Source organism: Pyrus communis, chromosome 5 (assembly GCF_963583255.1).
Source record: "Pyrus communis chromosome 5, drPyrComm1.1, whole genome shotgun sequence".
NCBI classification, from domain to species: Eukaryota; Viridiplantae; Streptophyta; class Magnoliopsida; order Rosales; family Rosaceae; genus Pyrus; species Pyrus communis.
In genome coordinates this window covers 10442250-10468052 of record NC_084807.1, presented here as the reverse complement: position 1 = coordinate 10468052, position 25803 = coordinate 10442250, and the positions used below count along the sequence as shown (strand labels likewise).

Below are 25803 nucleotides of genomic sequence, written 5' to 3'. Positions count from 1 at the left end.
GTAAGAAAGACCCTTGCTTCAATTGAGTTAAAGTTGAGGGACCATTGCTTCAATTGGGTTAAATTTGAGGAATCTTATCAAATCTTATATTATCATATCTCCAGCTGCAAAGAGGAATCCTAATCCCATTCAAGCACTTTCTACCTGATTCTTAAAGTCCTAAAATAACTCAAAATGCCAAAACCTTTTCCTCCTTGGATTCAGCCATTCCCTCCCTATATATATGAAATTCCTGCATGTTTTAGGGCACCGCGCCTACCATTCATCCATTGAAGTTGCTGGAATTTTCAAAGTTCTTTCTTTCTTTCTTTTAAGTTTCAATGTTTATTTTAGATTGCTTTTCAGTTCTGATGAACATGTGTAACTAAGTTTCTTTTTAGCTAGAGGTGAATTCGAAGCCATGATCATATGTTTTATATAAATTGTTTACATCCAGTTATTATTTCATAAAACATGAATGCAATTTACTTATTTGCTTTATAAAGAACTTATTCTTGTATGTTTATTGAGGATGCATACTTAGTTTGCATGCAGGGATTTGATGCTACAATATAAGGAATTTCACCTAATCATTATGAATTTATATTTGGAAGTAGTAAAAGTCACTAGTCATGATTGAGTTAAGTAAATCCTTGGCACTAGTATCATGCTATTCATAGTTACGAATGCTTTGTCAATGCTTATGATTTTCACAGAACTTAATGATCTTTGAGATGTATCTCTATCTTGCTTTCCATAGTTAGGGAACTTGAGAAGAATAATTTGGTTGCGTCGCTGAGTCCAATTCAATGAACTTAGGAAAATCTGACAGTTAATTAGTGTTATTCACAATTAATTTGGGGCATTGTCATTCGTGGTTTATAAAAAGAATAATTAGAAATCAATTTGTATGCATATGATTCATGTGTGGAGAAGAATCATTTAGCTATCCTTTCATCCATATTTTATTCACAAATTAATTTACTTGCTGCACTTTACTTTCGTTTTAATTAAATTCGTCCAAATCCCCCCAGTCATTGTTTTGTTTTTAGTTTAACTTAGTTTTCAGCTTTATAAGTTTAATTTGTGTTGATTAGCATCCCTTCTAATCTCCGGAATAGAATGATTCCTACTTACCATACGCAAAATTTCAATAATTAAATTGGTAGTGTAAATGAAAGCAAAATATATAACGGTTTGAATCTTTATTGGTATTATTGCATTTATTTTATTATTATGTCATTTATGTGGCATGAGAGGGACTTCAATCTAAAACATAAAATGCATAAGGTTTTAGTCTATAATAGTTAGAGGACTGGAACTGCAACTAAACTATCCCATTTATTATATACTGTACAAATAAGTGCCTATTTATACTTACAAAAATACATAATTGTATTGGGAACATAAAATGAAAAATAAAAGGACATAGATTTAAGTTACTGATTTATTGAACAAGTCTCTCACAATTTATTAAACAAAAAGAAAATCCAAAATGAAAGTTATCGATTTTTGTCCAAGTGAAAGTCACGACATAGGCGGGTGCCTAGACAAGCCTAGGCAGGCGCCTAGGTGGGCTAAGCGGACACCTAAGGAGGTCTAGACACCCTTTTTTAATTTTCAAACGGCCACAAATCAATCGTGGCAGTGACTAACCGCCTAGTGCCTAGACTATGCTAGGCAGGGAGTTTTAGAACAGTGTTCCTAACAAATAAGCATGTCATACTTCTATAACATATACTCCTAACTTAGAGACATAGAGACGATTGGAAGAATATTCTGATAGTTCTTGGCATTTTTGGCGTTTGCATTCTATGGTATGCATACGCACACCCAATGTTCGATGCTGATCACTTGAAACCTTTCCATTCTAAGCACTCCTGTTAAATTTAAAGGCATTCATAGTCTTTGGCCCTAAAGAAAGGGCAAACTTTTTTACTTACTAAGGAGAAATTCTCGAGTCTGGGCCTAAACCACGTCAACCATGCATTACCTCTCACAAAAGAGTGAGGCTCCTTGTATTGATTCCACTTACGCCCATGTTAAATACAACTGTTTGAGTGTGAAACCTATACCGCGTCCGCACACAAGAACTTCTTCTTTATAAGATATGGTTAATATCTATGGATTATGATAGTTGCATTTTAGTTTGTTGGTAACCAACACCTAATAACCATTCAAAAGTCAACCGTTTTATTTAAATGAGAAATCGGGGGAAAAAAAATCAACAAGCAATCCATGAGTTTCTGAAAATGGTACGAGAACTTGCATAGAATCATATATATATACAAGCCTTAGTAACAAAAAGAAACTACGTAGAAGACGCAGTTTTTTCATGCATTCGATTGCACCGTCAAACGTCTCATCAACGCCATGCTTGAATTCGAAACCAGAATCCAAGAGCCTCTTTGATGACATACCAAGCCATTCTATACCTAAAAAATTCCTGCAGAAATAGTAAGAAACCAAGAAATAAAGACATTTTGAGTTCAATCTTGAGTATGAAACAACGATGAGACTCAAGCGATATGAAGAGGAACCGTTTTACTCACTCAGCGTTCGATAGTGGTGCTTGCGGGTATTTCAACAATAGCAGATATGAGATTTCTGCAAGTGTTCTGAAATCTGATGAGCAGTTCTATCTCCTTTTTGCGTCATGATGTTCGAAAAGGAAAATGTGCGCCGTGGCAACATCCTCTACATGCACCAGAGGGATATTGATATGGCGCTGAAGTAGATGCCGTGTTGAGATGTAAGCTGCATACAAGCTTAAAGTGGACTTGCAGATGACAATCCTGCAGAAAGAAGTGAATAGAACTCTGAAATCGAAGAAGTGAAGAACTTGCTATTTTTAGCAAGTAGCCGTTTGGTTTAAAATATGCAACGGCTAAGTTTCTGTTTTTAGAACTCTTACAGCTGGGTTCTTATCAGGTTTTTTAATTGTATTGTGTTCTCCATCTTCTTCCAAGTGGATGGATGATATCCTCCAATGTCAATTAATGACTGGAGAAGAGGTCCTAGGTTCCTAGAGTATAGGTTCTGTTTTGTGATCTGAAAAGGTCTGATATAGTCCTTGTAATGTTTTAAGTTTTTTGGCTGTAAGAAAAAGAACACAGACTCTTGATTTCTTAACTCTCTCTCTTTCGAAGAACTTCAGTTTTTCTAAAAGTCTATGATTCAAGATTCAATCTTTAACGAAGATTAATCGAAATATACAATGCCTGGTACCATTTCAAACATGGTATCAGAGCTACTGGTCTGATTCCGAAGAAGGGAGTAAAGCTATGAGTGAGGTTCTTCCTAGAACAAGATCCCAGAGGGATAAAGGTGGTTCCTTTATTGGTTGTTTCACTGATACTCACTAAGAAAATGGTGGGATCAGGTTCTTCCAGTGGAGACTTACGAACTCCACAGTTCGATGGTGCAAACTACGATTTTTGGGCTGTCAAGATGGAAACTATCCTCATAGCGCATGATCTATGGGATGTAGTGGAACTCGGTGTACAAGTTCAGCAGATTTCTGAAGAGGAAGAAGGTTCTGGAGAGGAGGGTAGCGAGGCTGAGCAAATTCCAGTGGAACCACCAACCATCTCCAGAGAGGACAGAATCAAAAACGCCAAGGCGTTGAGTCTTATACAAGGAGCTATAACAGATGAGCTTTTTCCTCGTATCAGAAATGAGAAGACTGCAAAAGGGGCTTGGAACATTCTGAGAAGAGAGTTCAGAGGAGATAAAAAGGTAAGAGCTGTGAAACTTCAAGCTGTTAGGGCTGACTTTGAATATATGAGAATGACAGATAGTGAAAACCTAGATGACTACTTGGGTAGGTTTTTTGGAATTGTGAATAATATGAAGTCTCTTGGTGAAGATGTGACTGAACAAAGAATTGTGCAGAAATTATTGATGAGTCTAAGTAGGAGATATAAATCCATTGTGTCTATTATTGAGGAGACTCGAGATCTGGATGTTATTAGAGTGGAAGAAGTTATTGCATCTGTCAAAGTATATGATAAAAGGGAAGACTTACATGATGAAAGGGATAGATTGACAGGAACTGAGAGGGCTTTTAGTAGCCTCAGAGTTGGAAACAATCAGGTCACTGGCACTTACAAAGGTTCTCAGAGTAGGCCAAATCAAAAGTGGCAGGGACAAAACAAGAAGGGATCAAACTGGTCTCCGAGTGGAAGCTGGAGCAACAATCCAGGAGGTAATTGGAACAACAGATTCAATTCACAAAACAAGCAAGGAAGCAGTAGTCAAAGTTCTGTGAAACCACAATGTCAAGTGTGCCAGAAATTTCATTTTGGTGTGTGCAGATACAAAGGAAAACCAAAATGTGGAAAGTGCAATCGTTTTGGTCATGTTGCAAAGGACTGTGATGGTCACAAGCAAGTTGCACACTGTGCAAAGGAAGAAGAAGTAACTACAGGAACCATGTTTTATGCCTGTCACTTATCAACTGTGCAAGATAGATGTGTGTGGTTTGTGGACAGTGCTTGCAGCAACCATATGACATCACAAGAGTCTACTTTGATAAATCTTGACAGATCTGTGACTTGCAAAGTTAAAATGGGTACTGGTGATCTTGTACAAGCAACTGGAAAAGGCACTTTAGTGGTTGAAACTCAGCGTGGGAAAAGATATATAAATGAAGTTTTGCTGGTTCCTAGCTTGGATGAAAACTTACTACGTGTAGGTCAAATGATGGAGCATGGATACTATGTCCTGTTTGGGGGTAATATGGCAATGATCTTTGATGACAACAGTCTTAATAATGTTGTGGCAAAGGTGATCATGGCAGGAAATCGATGTTTTCCTCTCTCACTGGGATCCATAACTCCTGCAGCAAGGAAAGCTTCTATGGTTGAGGATTCATGGATATGGCATAGAAGACTTGGACATTTGAATTTTAACAGTATGAAAAAGATGCAGCAGAAGGAAATGGTGTTTGGACTACCTGTTTTGACATAAATAAGAGATGTGTGTGAAGGTTGTGTATCTGGCAAGCATCACACAGAATCCTTTGACAAAGGAAAAGCTTGGAGAGCAAGCTGCCCACTTGAACTGGTACATACAGATTTGTGTGGACCTATGCAAAATGAGTCCATTGGAGGAAATAGATACTTCATCACATTCATTGATGATTTCTCAAGAATGTGCTGGGTATATTTTCTCAGAAACAAATCTAACACCTTCAATGTGTTCAAGAAATTCAAAGTGTTTGTTGAACTACAAAGTGGATTTAGTTTAAAGAAGCTAAGGAGTGATAGAGGTGGTGAATACACTTCAAATGAGTTTCTAGATTACTGTGCAAGCATGGGAATGGAGAGGCAACTGACTATTGCCTACTCTCTTCAGCAGAATGGAGTTGCTGAGAGAAAGAATAGATCGATTGGTGAAATGGCAAGGTCTATGATGGTTGAGAAAGGAATGCCTATAGAGTTCTGGGCAGAAGCTGTAAGCACAGAAGTATACCTTCAAAATAGATGTTTTACAACTTCTGTTCTAGACAGAACTCCTTTTGAAGCATTCACAGGTAGAAAACCTGGAATAAAGCACCTGAAAGTCTTTGGTTGTGTATGCTATACTCATGTTTCTTCACATCTGAGACACAAGTTTGATGAAAAGTCCAGGAAAGGAGTGTTCATGGGATATGGGAGCTGTGAAAAAGGATATAGAGTATATGATCTGTAATCTAAAAAGATAGTACTCTCAAGAAGTGTAATCTTCAATGAAAAACAGTCATGGAATTGGAAAAATGATCAAGTGGAGTCTACTTCAACTCACTTCAATCTTGAAGGGTTTGACTATGAAGAAGAAGGTAGAGAGGAACAAACTGATGATTTCCAGAATAACAGTGCTGGAAGTTCTCATTCAAACACTGTTGTTCATGAGTCAGTTGAGGTGAATGGTGGAAATCACAGTCAAGGCTCCACACCAAGCTCCACTCCAGTGAAATTGAAAACTCTAGAAGATATATATGCAAGGTGTCACATGTGCATTATAGAACCTGAGACTTATTCAGAAGCAGCAAGTGATTTAGCTTGGCAAGAAGCTATGAATGCAGAATTGGAAATGATTGAGAAAAACAATACTTGGGAACTTGTTGAGAGACCTGTTGATAAACCTGTTATAGGTGTGAAATGGGTGTTTAAAACAAAATTGAATCTGGATGGAACAGTGCAAAAACACAAAGCCAGACTTGTAGCAAAGGGGTATGCACAGAAACCAGGAATTGACTACAATGAAACTTTTGCACCTGTGGCAAGATTAGACACAATTCGAACTCTCATTGCCTTAGCAGCACAAAAGGGATGGAAACTGTTTCAATTGGATGTTAAATCTGCGTTTCTGAATGGTGTGCTTGATGAAGAAGTGTATGTTGAGCAGCCTGAAGGTTTTGAGTTGGGAAATGCAGGTCAAAAATTCTACAGGTTAAGGAAGGCTTTATATGGACTTAAACAGGCACCCAGAGCCTGGTACAGTGAAATTGATGCCTATCTCTCTCTGTGTAAATTCAAAAGAAGCACAAGTGAAGCCACTCTATACACAAGATCTAATGATGAAGGAGGATTGATAATTGTCTCAATATATGTTGATGACATTATCTATACTGGAAGCAGTGACAAGATGATTTGTGAGTTCAAAAGGGAGATGATGCAGAAATATGAAATGTCAGATCTTGGTCTCCTGCATCACTTCCTTGGTATGGGGATATTACAAACTGATCAAGGTGTATTTATTCATCAAAGTAAGTATGCCAAATCTCTACTTGAGAAATTTGGGCTAGAAGATTGCAAACATGTGTCCATTCCCTTATCTACTAGTGAAAAACTTAAAAAGGTGGATGAGAGTGAGTTGGCAGATGAAGGGCTTTACAGAAAAATAGTTGGAAGCTTGCTGTACTTAACAACAACTAGACCTGACCTTATGTATGCTGCAAGTTTGTTATCAAGGTTTATGAATGGACCAACTAAGAAGCATCTGGGAGTGGCAAGAAGGGTACTGAGATATGTGCAAGGGACCCTAAACTATGGCATTGAATATGTGAAAGACAAGTCTGCAATCCTTATTGGTTTCTGTGATGCAGATTGGGCAGGCAGTGAAGATGATAGCAGAAGCACTTCTGGCTATGCTTTCAGTTTTGGCAGTGGGGTATTTTCTTGGGCCTCTGTGAAACAAAACACAGTTGCACTGTCAACAGCTGAAGCTGAGTATGTTTCAGCAGCTGAGGCAACTGCACAGTCAATTTGGTTGAGATTTGTTCTTGATGACTTTGGGGAAATGCAAACTGAGGCAACACCTTTATTTTGTGACAACATGTCAGCAATTTCTATGGTCAGAAACCCTGTATTTCATCAGAGAACTAGACATATAAACAGGCGATATCATTTCATAAGGGAAGCTCTGCAAGAAGGGATGATCAATGTGCAGTTCTGCAGAAGTGAAGAACAACTTGCAGACATATTTACAAAAGCCTTGCCAAAAGATAGATTTAATCAGTTGAGATTGAGACTTGGAGTGAAGCCAGTAAGCAGCTTAGGAGAGGCTGCTGAGATGTAAGCTGCATACAAGCTTAAAGTGGACTTGCAGATGACAATCCTGCAGAAAGAAGTGAATAGAACTCTGAAATCGAAGAAGTGAAGAACTTGCTATTTTTAGCAAGTAGCCGTTTGGTTTAAAATATGCAACGGCTAAGTTTCTGTTTTTAGAACTCTTACAGCTAGGTTCTTATCTGGTTTTTTAATTGTACTGTGTTCTCCATCTTCTTCCAAGTGGATGGATGATATCCTCCAATGTCAATTAATGACTGGAGAAGAGGTCCTAGGTTCCTAGACTATAGGTTCTGTTTTGTGATCTGAAAAGGTCTGATATAGTCCTTGTAATGTTTTAAGTTTTTTGGCTGTAAGAAAAAGAACACAGACTCTTGATTTCTTAACTCTCTCTCTTTCGAAGAACTTCAGTTTTTCTAAAAGTCTATGATTCAAGATTCAATCTTTAACGAAGATTAATCGAAATATACAATGCCTGGTACCATTTCAAACATGCCGGTCTTCAAAGAAAATTCTTCAGCGTGTATTTAAACTTTGGAGTGTTGAAACTGCGAAGTATTCATTTCCAAATCCTGGAAAATTTAGCAGTTCTACTTGAAGAGGTGGCTCTACGTATAAATTCAAACTTGGAATTATTACGACACTTACAAGGAATGGTATAAGGACTTATTTAAGAAATAGTAAATATGGAATTCTGTAATTTTCTGTAATTTAGAGGTTCATCCATTAGCGAACCAAACTCGTTTGTTAGTTGATTGTTGAAAACAATGAAGGAAACCAACAAAAAGAAGAGCAAATTTCCAACCTCTTAAGACCTAAAACTTTAAAGATTCCTTACTAAAACAAAATATCTTCAAAACATGCATGCATATGATAAACTTCAAGGCAAAGCCATCTGATGGCGGAAGCTAAAGGCACATGAATCCCTTAAATTTAATAAACAGAAGAGGCAATATCTATGGCTTGCATATATAGAATCAGATGTAGGATATAAGTATACTAGTTCTTGCGAATATAACCCAGTCAAACATGTTTCTTAGTCATGATAAGTTGTACTTACCAGTAAGCATAGCCAAGGCCGAGTGAACGGAGTTGGGGCCATAACGAGAAATGAAGGGGCCAACAATAAAGGAAGGCATTACTGTCACAACATCCAACCTATGTTTCTCCCAAAATTCAAGAGTTGCCCTTTCAGTTAATGTCTCTGAACTTATGTATGAGCCTCCAAATGGCTTTACAGCTATAACATAATCTACGTCACTCCGAAAACTCTCATCTGCTTCCTTCAGATAACCTTTCCTAAACCCAACAGCAGATCCACAAGGAGTGTATACCACTCGTTTCACTGTTTTTGAATTTAAGCAAGCCTATAGAATGCCAAAGGCTCCATCAATTGATCCTTTGGTCACCCCTTCTTCAGGTTCCTCGTCTCGCAAATAAGTGTTTGGCTGTCAACAATCTGTGATAAAATTATATATGCTAATAAATAATAAATGCAAATAGGAAATTAACAGAGTATGAACAATGAAATAATATTGAACAGAAATATTGAAGATCGAGGCTTACGTACCACAATGTCCTTGAAACGGAAATTTCGTCGCTACTCAATGCTTGTAGTTCTACGGACGTCTGCTTCACCAGGATTCAACGATCAAGTCAGAATTCCAGCACCGGAAAAATTGACTTCTGACGAATTTCTATATGATTCTCTCAATAAGGATGTTTTGGATTATAGAAGGAGAATTGTTTGTTCTGTATATTAAATGCCATGCAGATGGATGTATATATAATATGATTATGCCTGTTCACAATATGTATGAGGAAGGGATGCATTTGTTGGGAGACATCTTCTCAAATGGGTGTTTTCTTTCTGCGTTTTTTCACTCTTCAGACTTCATCTGAAAAGATGAGTCTGTTGGTAAAAAATAATTAATTAATTTAATTATTAGAGCCCGAGCCCCAAGGCCCATCTTTTGATAATTAATTATATATTAATTACCAATTAATTAGTGCAACCCAAAGCCCAACCCTAAGGGTAAACCCAATTTTAGTCTCCAAGACCTATCACTCCAATCACTTTCTATAAAGGACAAAACCTTATAAAGTGAGGAAACCTTTTGGGAATAGCCAATGTGGAACAAAGAAATTTCTATTCAAAATTTCCAACAATACCCCACATTTGAGTTGAAATTTCATTCAAACTCCAACAATGACACCACATTTGAATGCAAATGTAAATGCAAATGTATGACTAGGCTGCCTAAAATTGAGAGAGAATAAACATGATATGCATCGGGTGAAGTGTCTTTTGGACTTTAACTTACCCTAGTGAAAACATATCGGGTTTACTTGGTGACGCAGTAGAAGCGGAAGATCTTGAACTGTTCACCGCATTAGTAAACCGAGACAATATGCTACACACATATCACGTCTGCCACACGTCAATTCATACGGTTGTGTTCATTTTGGCCCTGAACAAATCTCGGATATCATAGGAGCTTTAGAGAAGTTAGCCAGTTCAATTCTCATAAATGCGGCCCCATTTACTCCTATATAGGTGACATTAGTTAAGCATAGTCTGTCATATTCCTCTTGTTAACAAGATATTAATGTCATTAAATGTATAAAACATAACCCTTAAACTCAACAGGCAACACACATTTTATCATAAGAATGGGTAAGTTGTGTGTTCAACTTTTGAATCAAACTTAATTAGTTTGCCTATTGAACCTAGACCATGGGATCTCTAATCAGCTAGGTTAGGTTTCTGCCCAATTCGATTTATTGAATTGGCTTGAGACCCATTCCCCTCGATGTAAATAATATTTGCTCTCTTGGTAGGCCTTTTGTCAAAGGATCAACTATATTTTCCTTTGACTTTACATAATCAATGGATATTATTACATTGGAGAGTAATTTCTTAAGAGTATTATGTCGACGCCTGATGTGTCGCAACTTTCCATTGTATACATGACTTTTGGTCCTTGATTGCACGGCCATATTGTCACAATGTATACATATAGCAGTTATAGGCTTTGGCCACATTGGAATATCCTCCAGAAAATTTTTGAGCCACTTGGCTTTTTCTCTTGCCAAGTCTAAAGCTGTAAACTTTGACTCCGTGGTGGACCGAGCTATACATTTCTGTTTAGAGGATTTCCAAGATATTGCTACACCTCCTAAGGTAAAAACATATCCACTTGTCGACTTGGATTCTGTAGTGTCAGAAATCCAATTCGCATCACTGAAGCCTTCTACAATAGGTGAATATTTTGTGTAGTGTAATCCGTAGTCAAGTATATTTTTCAAATACCTTAACATTCTCACTAAAGCATCACAATGCTCTTGTGCAGGATTACTTGTATATCTACTAAGCCTATTTACTACATAAGCTAAGCCAGGCCTAGTTGAGTTCATCAAGTACATTAGACTGCCAATTACTTGAGAATATTCAAGTTAAAATATGGCATTGCCTTTATTTTTCTCCAACTTGCATTCAGCATCAAAAGGAGTTGCAGCAGGTTTGCAGTCAAATTGACCAAACCTTCGTAATATTTTTTCTGCATAATGAGATTGTGTAAGGACATACCCTTCACTATTTCTCTTAATTTGAATTCCTAAAATGATATCAGCTTGACCTAAGTCTTTCATGTCAAAATTTGAATTCAACATTTTCTTTGTTTTGTTTATTACATCTTTATCACTTCCCATTATGAGCATATCATCCACATACAAGCAGACAATAACGCAAGTTTTATCATTACTCTTAATGTAGACACATTTATTAGATTCATTTATTTTGAACCCATGTGTCAACAAAGTATGATCAAATTTCTCGTGGCATTGTTTTGGTGCTTGTTTAAGTCCATATAATGACTTCACTAATTTGCACACTTTGCTTTCTTGTCCTTTAAGCACGAACCCTTCAGGTTGTTCCATGTATATTTCTTCATCTAGTTCTCCATTTAAAAATGTTGTTTTTACACCCATTTGATGTATATCAAAGTTCTATACAACCGCAATCGCTATTAACGTCCTAATTGACGTTATGCGAGAAACTAGAGAATAGGTGTCGAAATAATCCAACCCTTCCTTTTGGCAATAACCTTTGGCTACTAAACGTGTCTTGAACTTATCAATGGTTCCATCCACCTTAAGTTTCTTCTTGAAAATTCATTTATGACCAATTAGTTTACTACTTGGAGGTAAATCAATCAATTCCCATGTGTTATTTTCCAGAATGGATGCCATTTCACTTTTAATTGCTTCCTTCCATAAAGGAGCCTCGAAAGAAGACATTGCTTCCTTAAAAGTTCTAGGTTCATTCTCGGACAAGAAAGCAATGAAATCTGGTCCAAAGTTTTTAGAAACTTTGATTCTTTTTCCTCTTCTTGGTTCCACATCTTGGACACCAGAAGAAGAGGCTTCGTCATGACTATGATCATGAACCCTCTTTGTATTAGAACCAGATTCCTTTTCTTTGTAAGGAAATATATCCTCAAAGAATTTTGCATCCGCTGATTCTAATATAGTGTTAACATGTATGTCAGAAATTGATGATTTTACAACAAGGAACCTATAAGCAGCACTATTATTTGCATATCCAATGAATATGCAGTCAATAGTTTTAGGTCCTAGTTTTGTTCTTTTTGGTAACGGAACTTGCACCTTTACTAAGCAACCCCACACTTTGAGGGTTTTATAAGTGGGTTTATGTCTTTTCCATATTTCATAAGGTGACTTGTCAATCTTATTTAGAGGAACCTTATTCAATATGGTATTTGCAGTAAGTAAAGCTTCACCCCACAAACTGTGTGGAAGCCCTGAACTATTTAACATGGAATTAATCATATCTTTGAATGTTCTATTTTTTTCTTTAGGCAACACCATTTTGTTGTTGTGTGTATGGAGTCGTTGTTTGATGTATAATTCCATGTTGTGCACAAAAATCTGAGACGACAGTAGACTCATACTCTCCTCCTCTATCAGATCTAAGTGCTTTGATTTTTCTCTCAAGTTGATTTTCAACTTCGGCTTTATATGTCTTAAACATATTCAAAGCTTCGTCCTTGCTATGAATCAAATAAACATAGCAACACTTACTGCAATCATCAATAAAAGTGACATAATAATTCTTTCCTCCACGAGTTGGTGTGGATTCAAAGTCACAAAGATCACTATGAATTAATCCAAGTAATTCATTTGATCTTTCCAGAATTGACTTTCTCATTGGCCTAGCAAATTTCGATTCAGTACATGTTTCACACTTATGATTAAAATCAATTTCGAATTTAGGTAATAATTCTAATTTAACCATTCTTTGCATAGAACGAAAATTAACATGTCCTAATCTAGCATTACAAATATTAGCAGACTCAACAATATAAGCAGAAACATTTATTTTATTAGCATCATTAATGGCAATTACATTGAGTTTCACGAGGCCATCAGCCACATAACCCTTTCCAACAAACATCCCACCCTTGGTAAGTACAAATTTGTTGGATTCCATTACAAGTTTAAAGCCCTTGGCAATCAGAATAGGTCCAGAAACCAAGTTCCTCCTCATTTCAGGAACATGCAGCACATTCAGCAAGGTGAGACTCTTTTCAAATGTGAATTTGAGCACCATTTTGCCTTTGCCTTCCACCTCAAAGGCAGAATTGCCCATATACAACTTTTCTCCATAGGCAGCAAGATGGTATTCAGTGAACAGATTTTTGTCAGCACAGATGTGCTTGGTAGCACCAGTATCCATCAACCATTCACTCCCATTTAAGACCATGTTGACCTCGAACACAATAGCAGCCAATTCTTCATTGGTGGTTGCCATGTTAGCATGGTTATTGTTTCCGTTGGCATGATTTCCATCCTTGCGATGATAACAATCTTGTGCCTTATGACCAGATTTGCCACACATAGCATGCACCCTTAATCTTCTCCGATTCTTACCTTTTGGAGCAAGGGCAAATTGTACAAATTGGTTGGTTTTCGGAGTCTTATTTTTCTTCGTCTTGGCCTTGGAGTTTCCTCCCTCAACATAATTTGCATTAGCTTCAATGGCAGCAAACCCTCCAAAACGATCTGCCTTTTTGTGGTCTTCTTCCACTCGTAGCCTCAGAATCAAATCCTCCATATTCATCTCACGACGCTTGTGCTTGAGATAAATTTTGAAGTCATTCTAGGAAGTTGGCAACTTTTCGATTATCGCCCCAACTTGGAAATGCTCATTGATCTCGCATCCCTCGAAGTGCAGTTCATAGATCAATTTCTAGATTTCTTCGACCTGAGAGACAACAGATTTTGAATCCACCATTGTATATTTGAGAAACTTACCGATAACAAATTTCTTTGAACCGTCATTATCAATCTTATACTTTTTCTCCAGGGATTCCCACAACTCCTTCGCTATCTTGCATAGAGAATAAATGTCATAGAGATTGTCATCCAAACTATTTAGAATATAATTCCTGCAACAAAACTCAGAATGATTCCAAACTTCAATTGCCATAATAGTCTCTTTCGTCATTGGATTCTCATTAGACTTCGGAGCTTCTTCCTTGACATGAGAGAGATTCATGGTTGTCAGAAAAACAACATCTTCTGTTGCCATCTCTTGAAGTCCAGCCCTTTGAACTTCTCATGCTTTTCAGAGTATTTTGGCACAGCGCCATTCATAATCACAAATTGTTAATCCATGTTTCTGTTTCAAGATTGTTGGTTATATGTCAACAATCTATGATAAAATTATATATGCTAATAAATAATAAATGCAAATAGGAAATTAACATAGTATGAACAATGAAATAATATTGAACAAAAATATTGAAGATCGAGGCTTCCGTGTTGCAATGTCTTTGAAACAGAAATTTTGTCGCTACTCAGTGCTTGTAGTTCTACAGACGTCTGCTTCACCAGGATTCAACGATCAAGTCAGAATTCCAGCACCAAAAAAATTGACTTATGGTGAATTTCTATGTGGTTCTCTCAGTAAGGATGTTTTGGATTATAAAAGAAGAATTGTCATGCGAAATTTATACGCACACAAATTAAACCCTCTTTTTGACAATTGTAGTATAGATATAAGTAGGGATCGTTCTGGATCGGGGATTAGGAGGGATTGTTAATCACTTGGATTTGAATCAAAAACGTAAAAACACAATATAAAACACTATACTAGACTCAAAGAATGCAAAACTAAACTTTAAAACACTAAGACAAACCAAAAGACTCAAAACAAGTTCAAAAGACTCAAAACTGCCTAAAAACACTAATTGGGCAGTTTCTGACCTTAAACCCAATTTTGGACGAATTTAAGATTAGGACTTGATTCAAAACACTTTAAAACATAAACTAAACAGATTCTAAGCACTAAAGAACAAGAAAGTAAAGGGGGGGTTTTGATTTGACGAAAATTGAAATAACGAAACAAGTTAATAAACTAGACAGAATGTAAATATGAATTTGTGATAGAATTGAATGGATGGATGCTAGCCAAGGTGTTCATCTCCACACATGTTACACTTGCATAATAAAACGATTTCCAATTGCTTTTCAATAAACCATGAATTCTCAACACCCCAAGTTAACCGTGATGCACTAATTAATCTTCAAATCTTCCTAACGTTATTGAATTGGATGATTGCATACGACAACCCAAAACATTCCCCACAAGTCCCCTACATGATTGCATAATAGAGATACAAGCAAGAATCATTACGCTCTACAAAAATTATAAGTGTTGACGAGGCATTCGTTACTATGATTGCATGAAACTTATGCCAAGAATTTATTTAACGCGATTGTTTATAAGCAACCTCCACCACTTGTGAATATAAGTTCATAACTATTAGGTGAAACTCACTTATATTCTAGCGTCATATTCATGCATGAAAATTAAGCGTGCACTCTCAATAAACATACATAAATAAGTTATCAATCAAACAGTTAAACAAATTGAATTCACAACTTATGAAACGTAATTAGAAGTAATCAACTCATAATGCAAGTGTAAACATATATTTCGAATCCCCCCTAGCCAAGGGGGGTTTAGTTCCTCATGGTACAAAACAAAGAGAATTGAAATTAAACATTGAATTCAAAGGAAAAGAAACACCTAAACATTCCAACAACTCAAACTTGAATTGTATGAACGTTTAGGCCCGCTTCTCTTCCTCTTTGTTGCTGCACAAGGTCTAAGGATAGTGTGAATGGCTGAATTTGTGGAATGGTGGAGTGGCAGGGCACAAGGGGGATGTTTTTTATGGTGTTTGGATTAGTAGGGAATGGTGCCTCAAGGCACGGCACCAAGGGCAGTTTTTGGTGAATTTCTGAATATGGAAGAGTGAATGAATGTTGTGTGAAGTGTGTATGGTTTTTATAGGGAGATGAATGGATGGGAGAGGGAATATGACAGCTAGGAGAGAATGTGGCTGCCATCATGAAGAGTGAATGGATGTGCTGGAATTGAGTGGATGTGTTGCTGCCAGGATGGGGGAAAATATGGAAAATGGAAGTGTGATGCACGGCAAAGCTGGAAGTGTTTGTGTTTGAGGAGAGAATGGGAATGCATGTGAGAGAATGTGAGAATGATTATGGGTGCATGTGGCTTAAAGGGGGAATGCTAGGTTGGAAATGCATGTGGCTGCAATGAAGGAAAGCTGGAATGGTCAATGGTTATGCACGGCAAAGGGGGGGAGAAATGACAGGTAGGTTATGATGATGAGTGCATGTGGATTAGGTTGGAAAGGTGTGTGGAATGGCTGAATGTGGTGCAATGATAATGTCTTGTGGCTGAATTGGTGGTGCAATGATGAAAGGCACGGCATAGAATGTGTTTGATTGAATGTGCATGTGGCTGAATGGATTAAAGAATGGGAGTGCATGTGATTAAAGAGTGGGAGTGCATGTGGTTAAAGAGTGGGAGTGCATGTGGCTTGGCTGAAATGAAAGGGAATGCACGGCAAAGATGGATTTGATTGCTGGAATGAAGTGTGTATGCATGTGAATTAAAGCTAGGGTGAATGAGGATAAATGCATGTGGATTAAAGAGTGAATGCATGTGTTGAATGATTTCTTGGTGAGGGGATGCACGGCATGGGTAGTGTTGTTGGTGTATGAATGGGAATGTAATCTTAAATGGGAGAGCATGTGGGTGGAAATGCATGTGGGTGAATGCATGCTAGGGTGAATGGTGATGAATGCATGTGCAATGACAGCTAGGTTGGTTGTGGAAAGCTGGAATTGCACAAGGAGAATGCATGTGCACGGTTTTGGTGTGGAGAAAGTGGTGAATGTGCATGTGGGTGAATATGTGGCTGCATGTGGATTAAATTGGAAAGGTGTGTGAGGTGTGGCTGAGATTGGGGTGAAAAGAAATGTGGTTTTAAGTAGTTAGAAATAGGAAACAAAGCACTTCCTTGCACGGCAAGGAAGGGAAACAAAAGGGGACACATGGCATGGCTTAAGATTGCAAGTTTTGCGACCTAGAATAGGTAGGATCCTTTGATATTAGGTCTTCAATTTCGTCCAACACTTTGGCTCCAAGCATAAGCTATCCATCCTTAGCCCAAAAGTGCTCCAAAAGGCTCCAAAATGCATATTTTTGCTTCCTTAGCCATATGAACCTAGAAATACACGAAAATGGCATAAAGGACTAAAATAACTAAAGAAACACAACGTAAATGCACGAGAACAAGCCAATTAAGTCGCATAAATATGCTCCTATCAAATTCCCCCACACTTAGCTTTTGCTAGTCCTCGAGCAAAACAAAACGATAACAAACAAACAAAACGACACTAAACAAGTAAAACACAACCTAAACCTTCCAACAATCGTCTCAGGGATTTCCAATGCACATGACAAGTTAAAAATCATCATTCCCAAAGATTTTAGTCATCTTCACACTTAAGTACATTCTTAATCATAGTCACCACATACTAGTTCACAATTAAGCATTTAAAACCATGTTTTGAATGTAGTAACATGCCTTAGAGAATTTGCTCAATTCCTTACAAGATATGCACTCAATTTTTCACACAGATTTTCTAACTACACACCCTAATCTAGTTACATGTGAGAAGATTGATGTAGACATGAAAACGAACACTCACATATATGTGTCATAAAGAGAGCAATTTCTGGAGTTAATAAGCATGTTTAGGTATGATCTCATGAATGGAATGCTACTACTTAGATGTGAGAACCAGTGACACCATAAGCTCATACCAAGTTCAAACTCCACAAATTGAAACACATAACACTCAAGATTGAAGTTACGGGTTGTAATGGGGTAAGGGTGTGTGGATAACAAAGAAGGGATATGGAAAACAAAGGTTCTTAAAGAAATAGTGAGCAAAGCACTTGAATCATCTTAGAATTCACTTTTGAATGAAAACTCAACTTTTGAACAAAAGGGAGAACAAGCTCTTTTTTTCTTTCTTTCTTTCTTTTCTTTTCTGTTTTTCTTTTTCATATGTTTTTCACAATTTTTTTCTTTTCTTTTGACTCTCAAAACATACATAAACACTTAAGAACAAAACATTCACTCCCCCACACTCATTTTCTTTCATAATGTACTCAAAAGGAATTCATTTAAGTCATGCTCACTATCTTCTAAGACCAAGGGTGTGGACTGTCCTAAACTAGGCTGGGTGAGGATAATGTGGGTTAACAAAGAATAAAGGCTAAACAAAGCTCAACAGGGTTAAAACTTACAACATATACGAAATATGGGAAGTAAGGCTTTTTGGCTATGGTGGCAACTACACAACTTCATCTTGATATATGTTATGCAATTCAATGTCATGCTTTGAATGAAACGGATATAAGTTCTAGCATTTAGTTCTATCATGATACAATTGCATTCTAAGTAGCAACCAAGCAAGGAATAATGAGATCATGCAACAACTTTAGAAAACAAAGAATCACAGATTATAACTCTCCAAAGAAGGTAATGGCTCGAGTCTCACAGGGTTGTAGCGTTTGTTTGAGTTCCTTCCTTCAAGCATGTTACAAAAACGAATTTTTCTTTTATGATTGCATGTGAAGTCATACATTATAACCATAACCAAGCATATACCAAGAGTAAATCAAACTTTTCTCTATGTTTATAACTCTTTTTAACAGTCATGCAATTACAAACCAAATCCTTATCATTGTGTTGGAAGGTACCCTAAGACACAAACACACAAAAACGACTCAAAACACTCTTTTTAGGCTTTTCAAAACATGTTTTTCAAATTTTTATGTGATTTTTGGAGTTATAAAAACAAAACATACTAAAACACTATAAAACAACTTAAAAACACCTTAAAACAGTAAGGAACAACATTTGAAGTTATGGGTGATAAAATCCCACGAATTTGCATCAAATAAACTTAGTTACCCCCCCCCCCCCCCCCCACACTTAAATCAAACATTGTCCTCAATGTTTTAAGCATAGATTCACACAAAACATAAGCAAACACACAAAAAGCACTTAAACATACTAAACATGGCAGAATGTAACTAACAAAGAGAAGAGTTTAGGGACGCAAATCTGGAATTGGAGTGCCTTCTCGGTCTTTCTTTGTTGAATGCATGGGTTGATCTTGGTGATTCCACAGGCTTAATCTTGAACTGGTTTTCTCCCATCGTTGATTTTCCACAGGCTACTCTTGAACTGGGCTGGAGGATTCTTTTGGTCTTCCCCGAAGGTCTGAGCTTACTCCTTTTATCTGTTTCTATGTTCAATCTCTCCAATTCGTATTGAAGAGGGTTAGAGGATAGCTCAGCATATGCAGTTGTTGCTTGTCTCCACATGCTTCAATGTATCATTTTCACTTGCCTTACTTACTCCCCTTTGCAGAAGTGGTCCCTTCTCTGGAAGTGTATCAACCGTTGAAGATGACTACTCGAGAGCAACGCTAGGTAAGCAACCAGGGAATAGGTTCCAGGCAGTCGGATCCAGATCGGAAGACTGACTCCAAGTGCCGGCTGATTGCTTCTTTCACTTTGCCATGCGAGTAAGAACAAGGACAAAGAAAAAGACAGGGAAAGAGCATGATATGAGATACTTTTGCTTTTGACCTTGATGATATGAGATACCTTTGCTTTTGAAGAAGTGGTGAATGAATCAGCACATGTATTTGTTGTGCTTGTCTCCACATGCTTCAATCTACCGTTTCCTCCTGGGTCATCTGTACTCCAGGCATCTGGTATCATCTTTGGGGAAGAAGAAAAAATTGAGTATTTCGAAAGGCTTTGCTGGGAGTGCGCCCTCAGAGGTGAGGAAGAGTTGGGCATTTTCTTCAGGTCTGCCTTGCCATAAAAGATGAAGGTTGACATATATAGGGATTTCCCAATAGCAAGTGGTGGTACTGTTCTTTTACCATTGTCGACAAAAATTTTGATCCAGCAAATCCGGCTTTTTGAAAAAGAGTGATGACTCTTCGATTTCTGAACGAACGCCTCTTTGCTTCCTGAGCTAGCGCCTCTTCGATTTCCGAACGAACGCCTCTTTGCTTTCTGAACGACACGCCTCTTTGCTTTCTGAACGACACGTAGTAGTGCAGATGCGGCTCTGCCAGAGATCTTTTGACAAAGTTGCATGCGTTTTCTGAAAAGTAGAGAAAGCGTCGCCGAACTTCACGCTTGTCGGCAAAAGTGTGTAATTGCGATGATGGCCTCCACGTGTTTTCAACTTTGTCAGAGATCTTTCGACAAAGTTGAACGCGTTTTCTGAAAAAGCCGAGAGATCGTCGCCGAACTTTACGCAGGAAAATCCGGCTCTTTGAATCGGTGGTCGTGTCGCCTTGGCTTTTTATAGAGGTATCGATCACCTCCAACATGCACACTCTGAAGATTGCCCATTCTTGAAAATCGTCTCCGGTCCTTTGAAATTTTACTCCATCCAACCCTTCTCTTTGAACACCTTTGAAAAATGACTAACCCATCGAACCTTTGCTTAGATTTGAGTCTCAGCAGCGATCCGGTTGCGCCCCGTCAAGGTAATGTATGGCGCCCTTCTTTCTTATCTTCTAACGGTCCTCTTACAGGTGAAGACTCCATGATGACGGATGCAACAACAACTATGATAGTAGCTAGGAACCTCCTCACTCCTAAGGATAGTAGGCTGCTTTCAGGACGGTCCGATGAGTTGGCCGTTCAAGAGTCCCTCGTTCTCAGTGTTCAGTGTGCAGGCTCTCTGTCCAACATGGGCGAACGCCTACTTGCTCGCTCCCGTCAAGTTGAATCGTTGATGGCAGAGGTGGAAAATCTCAAGTAAGAGATCAAACAGCTTAAGCATGAGAATAGAAGTTTGCACGTGCTTGCCAACAATTATTCGACGGGCATGAAGAGGAAGCTTGATGAGCTGCAAGAATTTGAAGGTCGGATTCAAAGTGACCGTCAAAGGCTTGCTGCTTATCTCCGGAGGCACCTTTTTCCTGGGTCATCCAGCGTTCCACCAAGTATTGTGGCCTCGAATGATCTAGCTCCGATGCCTCCCGCTTCTATGCCTCCCGCTCCGATGCCTCGTAGTGGGGCTTCACGTAAACATCCTTTGTGAAGGCTCCATCATTCTGCCATTTTTATTTTTACTATTATTTTTTTTTTTTTTTTTTTTGAATGTATTGGGTTGCCTCCCAAGTAGCGCTTTCTTTTATGTCTTCCAGCCGGACGATGGTATGCTCATTCTCCATTGGAGCCTACGGCATGAAATTGATTTTTGAATGGGCGGTGATACAAAAGAGAAGCATTCTTAAGTGCCATGTTGTGCTTCTCTAGTACCTAAAACCAACAAAAGAAAACAAAACACAAATCAGAAACTAAAACTAAAATAAACAGAAAGTAACAATCCAAGGGATTAGCAAAGTTGCTAATCCCCGGCAACGGCGCCAAAATTTGATGCGAAATTTATACGCACACAAATTAAACCCTCTTTTTGACAATTGTAGTATAGATATAAGTAGGGATCGTTCTGGACCGGGGATTAGGAGGGATTGTTAATCACTTGGATTTGACTCAAAAACGTAAAAACACAATATAAAACACTATACTAGACTCAAAGAATGCAAAACTAAACTTTAAAACACTAAGACAAACCAAAAGACTCAAAACAAGTTCAAAAGACTCAAAACTGCCTAAAAACACTAACTGGGCAGTTTCTGACCTTAAACCTAATTTTGGACGAATTTAAGATTATGACTTGATTCAAAACATCCAAAATTTGATGCGAAATTTATACGCATACAAATTAAACCCTCTTTTTGACAATTGTAGTATAGATATAAGTAGGGATCGTTCTGGACCGGGGATTAGGAGGGATTGTTAATCACTTGGATTTGACTCAAAAACGTAAAAACACAATATAAAACACTATACTAGACTCAAAGAATGCAAAACTAAACTTTAAAACACTAAGACAAACCAAAAGACTCAAAACAAGTTCAAAAGACTCAAAACTGCCTAAAAACACTAACTGGGCAGTTTCTGACCTTAAACCCAATTTTGGACGAATTTAAGATTATGACTTGATTCAAAACACTTTAAAACATAAACTAAACAGATTCTAAGCACTAAAGAACAAGAAAGTAAAGGGGGGTTTTGATTTGACGAAAATTGAAATAACGAAACAAGTTAATAAACTAGACAGAATGTAAATATGAATTTGTGATAGAATTGAATGGATGGATGCTAGCCAAGGGGTTCATCTCCACACGTGTTACACTTGCATAATAAAACGATTTCCAATTGCTTTTCAATAAACCATGAATTCTCAACACCCCAAGTTAACCGTGATGCACTAATTAACCTTCAAATCTTCCTAACGTTATTGAATTGATGATTGCATACGACAACCCAAAACATTCCCCACAAGTCCCCTACATGATTGCATAATAGAGATACAAGCAAGAATCATTACGCTCTATGAAAATTATAAGTGTTGACGAAGCATTCGTTACTATGATTGCATGAAACTTATGCCAAGAATTTATTTAACGCGATTGTTTATAAGCAACCTCCACTACTTGTGAATATAAGTTCATAACTATTAGGTGAAACTCACTTATATTCTAGCGTCATATTCATGCATGAAAATTAAGTGTGCACTCACAATAAACATACATAAATAAGTTATCAATCAAACAGTTAAACAAATTGAATTCACAACTTATGAAACGTAATTAGAAGTAATCAACTCATAATGCAAGCGTAAACATATATTTCGAATCCCCCCTAGCCAAGGGGGGTTTAGTTCCTCATGGTACAAAACAAAGAGAATTGAAATTAAACATTGAATTCAAAGGAAAAGAAACACCTAAACATTCCAACAACTCAAACTTGAATTGTATGAACGTTTAGGCCCGCTTCTCTTCCTCTTTGTTGCTGCACAAGGTCTAAGGATAGTGTGAATGGCTGAATTTGTGGAATGGTGGAGTGGCACGGCACAAGGGGGATGTTTTTTATGGTGTTTGGATTAGTAGGGAATGGTGCCTCAAGGCACGGCACCAAGGGCAGTTTTTGGTGAATTTCTGAATATGGAAGAGTGAATGAATGTTGTGTGAAGTGTGTATGGTTTTTATAGGGAGATGAATGGATGGGAGAGGGAATATGACAACTAGGAGAGAATGTGGCTGCCATCATGAAGAGTGAATGGATGTGCTGGAATTGAGTGGATGTGTTGCTGCCAGGATGGGGGAAAATATGGAAAATGGAAGTGTGATGCACGGCAAAGCTGGAAGTGTTTGTGTTTGGGAGAGAGAATGGGAATGCATGTGAGAGAATGTGAGAATGATTATGGGTGCATGTGGCTTAAAGGGGGAATGCTAGGTTGGAAATGCATGTGGCTGCAATGAAGGAAAGCTGGAATGGCCAATGGTTATGCACGGCAAAGGGGGGGAGAAATGGCAGGTAGGTTATGATGATGAATGCATGTGGATTAGGTTGGAAAGGTGTGTGGAATGGCTGAATGTGGTGCAATGATAATGTCTTGTGGCTGAATTGGTGGTGCAATGATGAAAGGCACGGCATAGAATGTGTTTGATTGAATGTGCATGTGGCTGAATGGATTAAAGAATGGGAGTGCATGTGATTAAAGAGTGGGAGTGCATGTGGTTAAAGAGTGGGAGTGCATGTGGCTTGGCTGAAATGAAAGAGAATGCACGGTAAAGATGGATTTGATTGCTGGAATGAAGTGTGTATGCATGTGAATTAAAGCTAGGGTGAATGAGGATAAATGCTTGTGGATTAAAGAGTGAATGCATGTGTTGAATGATTTCTTGGTGAGGGGATGCACGGCATGGGTAGTGTTGTTGGTGTGTGAATGAGAATGCAATTTGAAATGGGAGAGCATGTGGGTGGAAATGCATGTGGGTGAATGCATGCTAGGGTGAATGATGATGAATGCATGTGCAATGACAGCTAGGTTGGTTGTGGAAAGCTGGAATTGCACAAGGAGAATGCATGTGCACGGTTTTGGTGTGGAGAAATGGGTGAATGTGCATGTGGGTGAATATGTGGCTGCATGTGGATTAAATTGGAAAGGTGTGTGAGGTGTGGCTGAGATTGGGGTGAAAAGAAATGTGGTTTTAAGTAGTTAGAAATAGGAAACAAAGCCCTTCCTTGCACGGCAAGGAAGGGAAACAAAAGGGGACACATGGCATGGCTTAAGATTGCAAGTTTTGCGACCTAGAATAGGTAGGATCCTTTGATATTAGGTCTTCAATTTCGTCCAACACTTTGGCTCCAAGCATAAGCTATCCATCCTTAGCCCAAAAGTGCTCCAAAAGGCTCCAAAATGCATCTTTTTGCTTCCTTAGCCATATGAACCTAGAAACACACGAAAATGGCATAAAGGACTAAAATAACTAAAGAAACACAACGTAAATGCACGAGAACAAGCCAATTAAGTCGCATAAATATGCTCCTATCAAATTGTTTGTTTTGTATATTAAATGACATGTAGATGGATGTATATATGATATGATTATGCCTGTTTGCAATAGGTATGAGGAAGGGAGGCATCTGTTGGGAGACATCTTCTTAGAGGGGTGTTTTCTTTCTGCGTTTTTTCACTCTTCAGACTTCATCTGAAAAGATGAGTTTGTTGGTAAAAAAAATAATTAATTAATTTAATTATTAGAGCCCAAGCCCCAAGCCCCAAGGCCCATTTTTTTTTATAATTAATTATATATTAATTACCAATTAATTAGTACACCCCAAAGCCCAACTCCATAGGTGAGCCCAATTTTAGTTTCCAAGGCCTATCACTCCAATCACTTTCTATAAGGTACAAAGCCTTATAAAGTATGGAAACCTTTTGGGAATGGCCAATGTGAGACAAAGAAATTTCTACTCAAAATTTCCAACAATAAGCAACTTGGAAAACTGGAGCAGCAACATGGAAAACTCCAATGCATCCGTTAATGGCCGCATTGAAACTTTCAGGGTTCTCGATATCCGCCTCGAAATGTTTTTGCCTTTCTGTTGCTCCCAGTTGATTTATGAGGAAGTTTAGGTCATCTCCAACCAATCCAGCCAGAGGACCATAGGGTTGAAAATAGCCCAAAATGACACAAAAACAGTCTCCAACCAAAGGCTAGACCAAAGAGCGTGTGGACCCCACCGGGCCAAAACCAGCCAATCAGGCCAGCAGGCTAGCCATCTCCAACCAGCCAGCTAGCCCAATGAACCATCCTTTTTTTTTTTTTTTTTTTTTTTTTTTTATCTTTTTGGAGGATTTTTTTTTTGCCCTGCCCACTTTTTTTTTTTTGGGACGATTTTTTTTTTTTTAATTTCTAATTTTTTTTTCCTACACCATTTCTCACATACTTTTCACCATTCCATACTATTTTATCTCATTTTATTTCAATTCTTCATATTCCATACTATTGCCCTTTGACCCCTTCGGTTGGAGATGGTTTTTTGTTATAGGACTATATTTGGCCTATGTCCCTTTAGCCCCACAGTTGGAGATGGTATGAAATATAACCTGGCAGGCTGGCACTGTTCATTAAAATATTAATTTTTTGGGAAGCTATAGGGCTAAAATGGGTAATATGGTTGTTAGAAGAAGGAATCAAAAGTGTCATGATTTTCATTTTATGCACACACACAAATTAAGTGGTTTTGGATAAGAGACAAAAGAAAAGGGTAAATACTTCATTAGAATTGAGCCAAAATTGAGTGCATTATATGTGAAGCAAAACAACAGAAAATATGTGAAGATTGGCCTTTTCCTTTAGCGGCATATACCAAGAACTGTTTCATCAATTCATAGATTATGTG

At 37.9% G+C, this 25803-nt stretch overlaps 1 pseudogene; it reads right to left on the bottom strand.

The window, feature by feature from the left end:
• Positions 1 to 1286: 1286 nt before the first annotated feature.
• Positions 1287 to 25529, bottom strand: LOC137734275 (vestitone reductase-like; annotated as a pseudogene).
• Between the last annotated feature and the right edge of the window lie 274 nt (positions 25530 to 25803).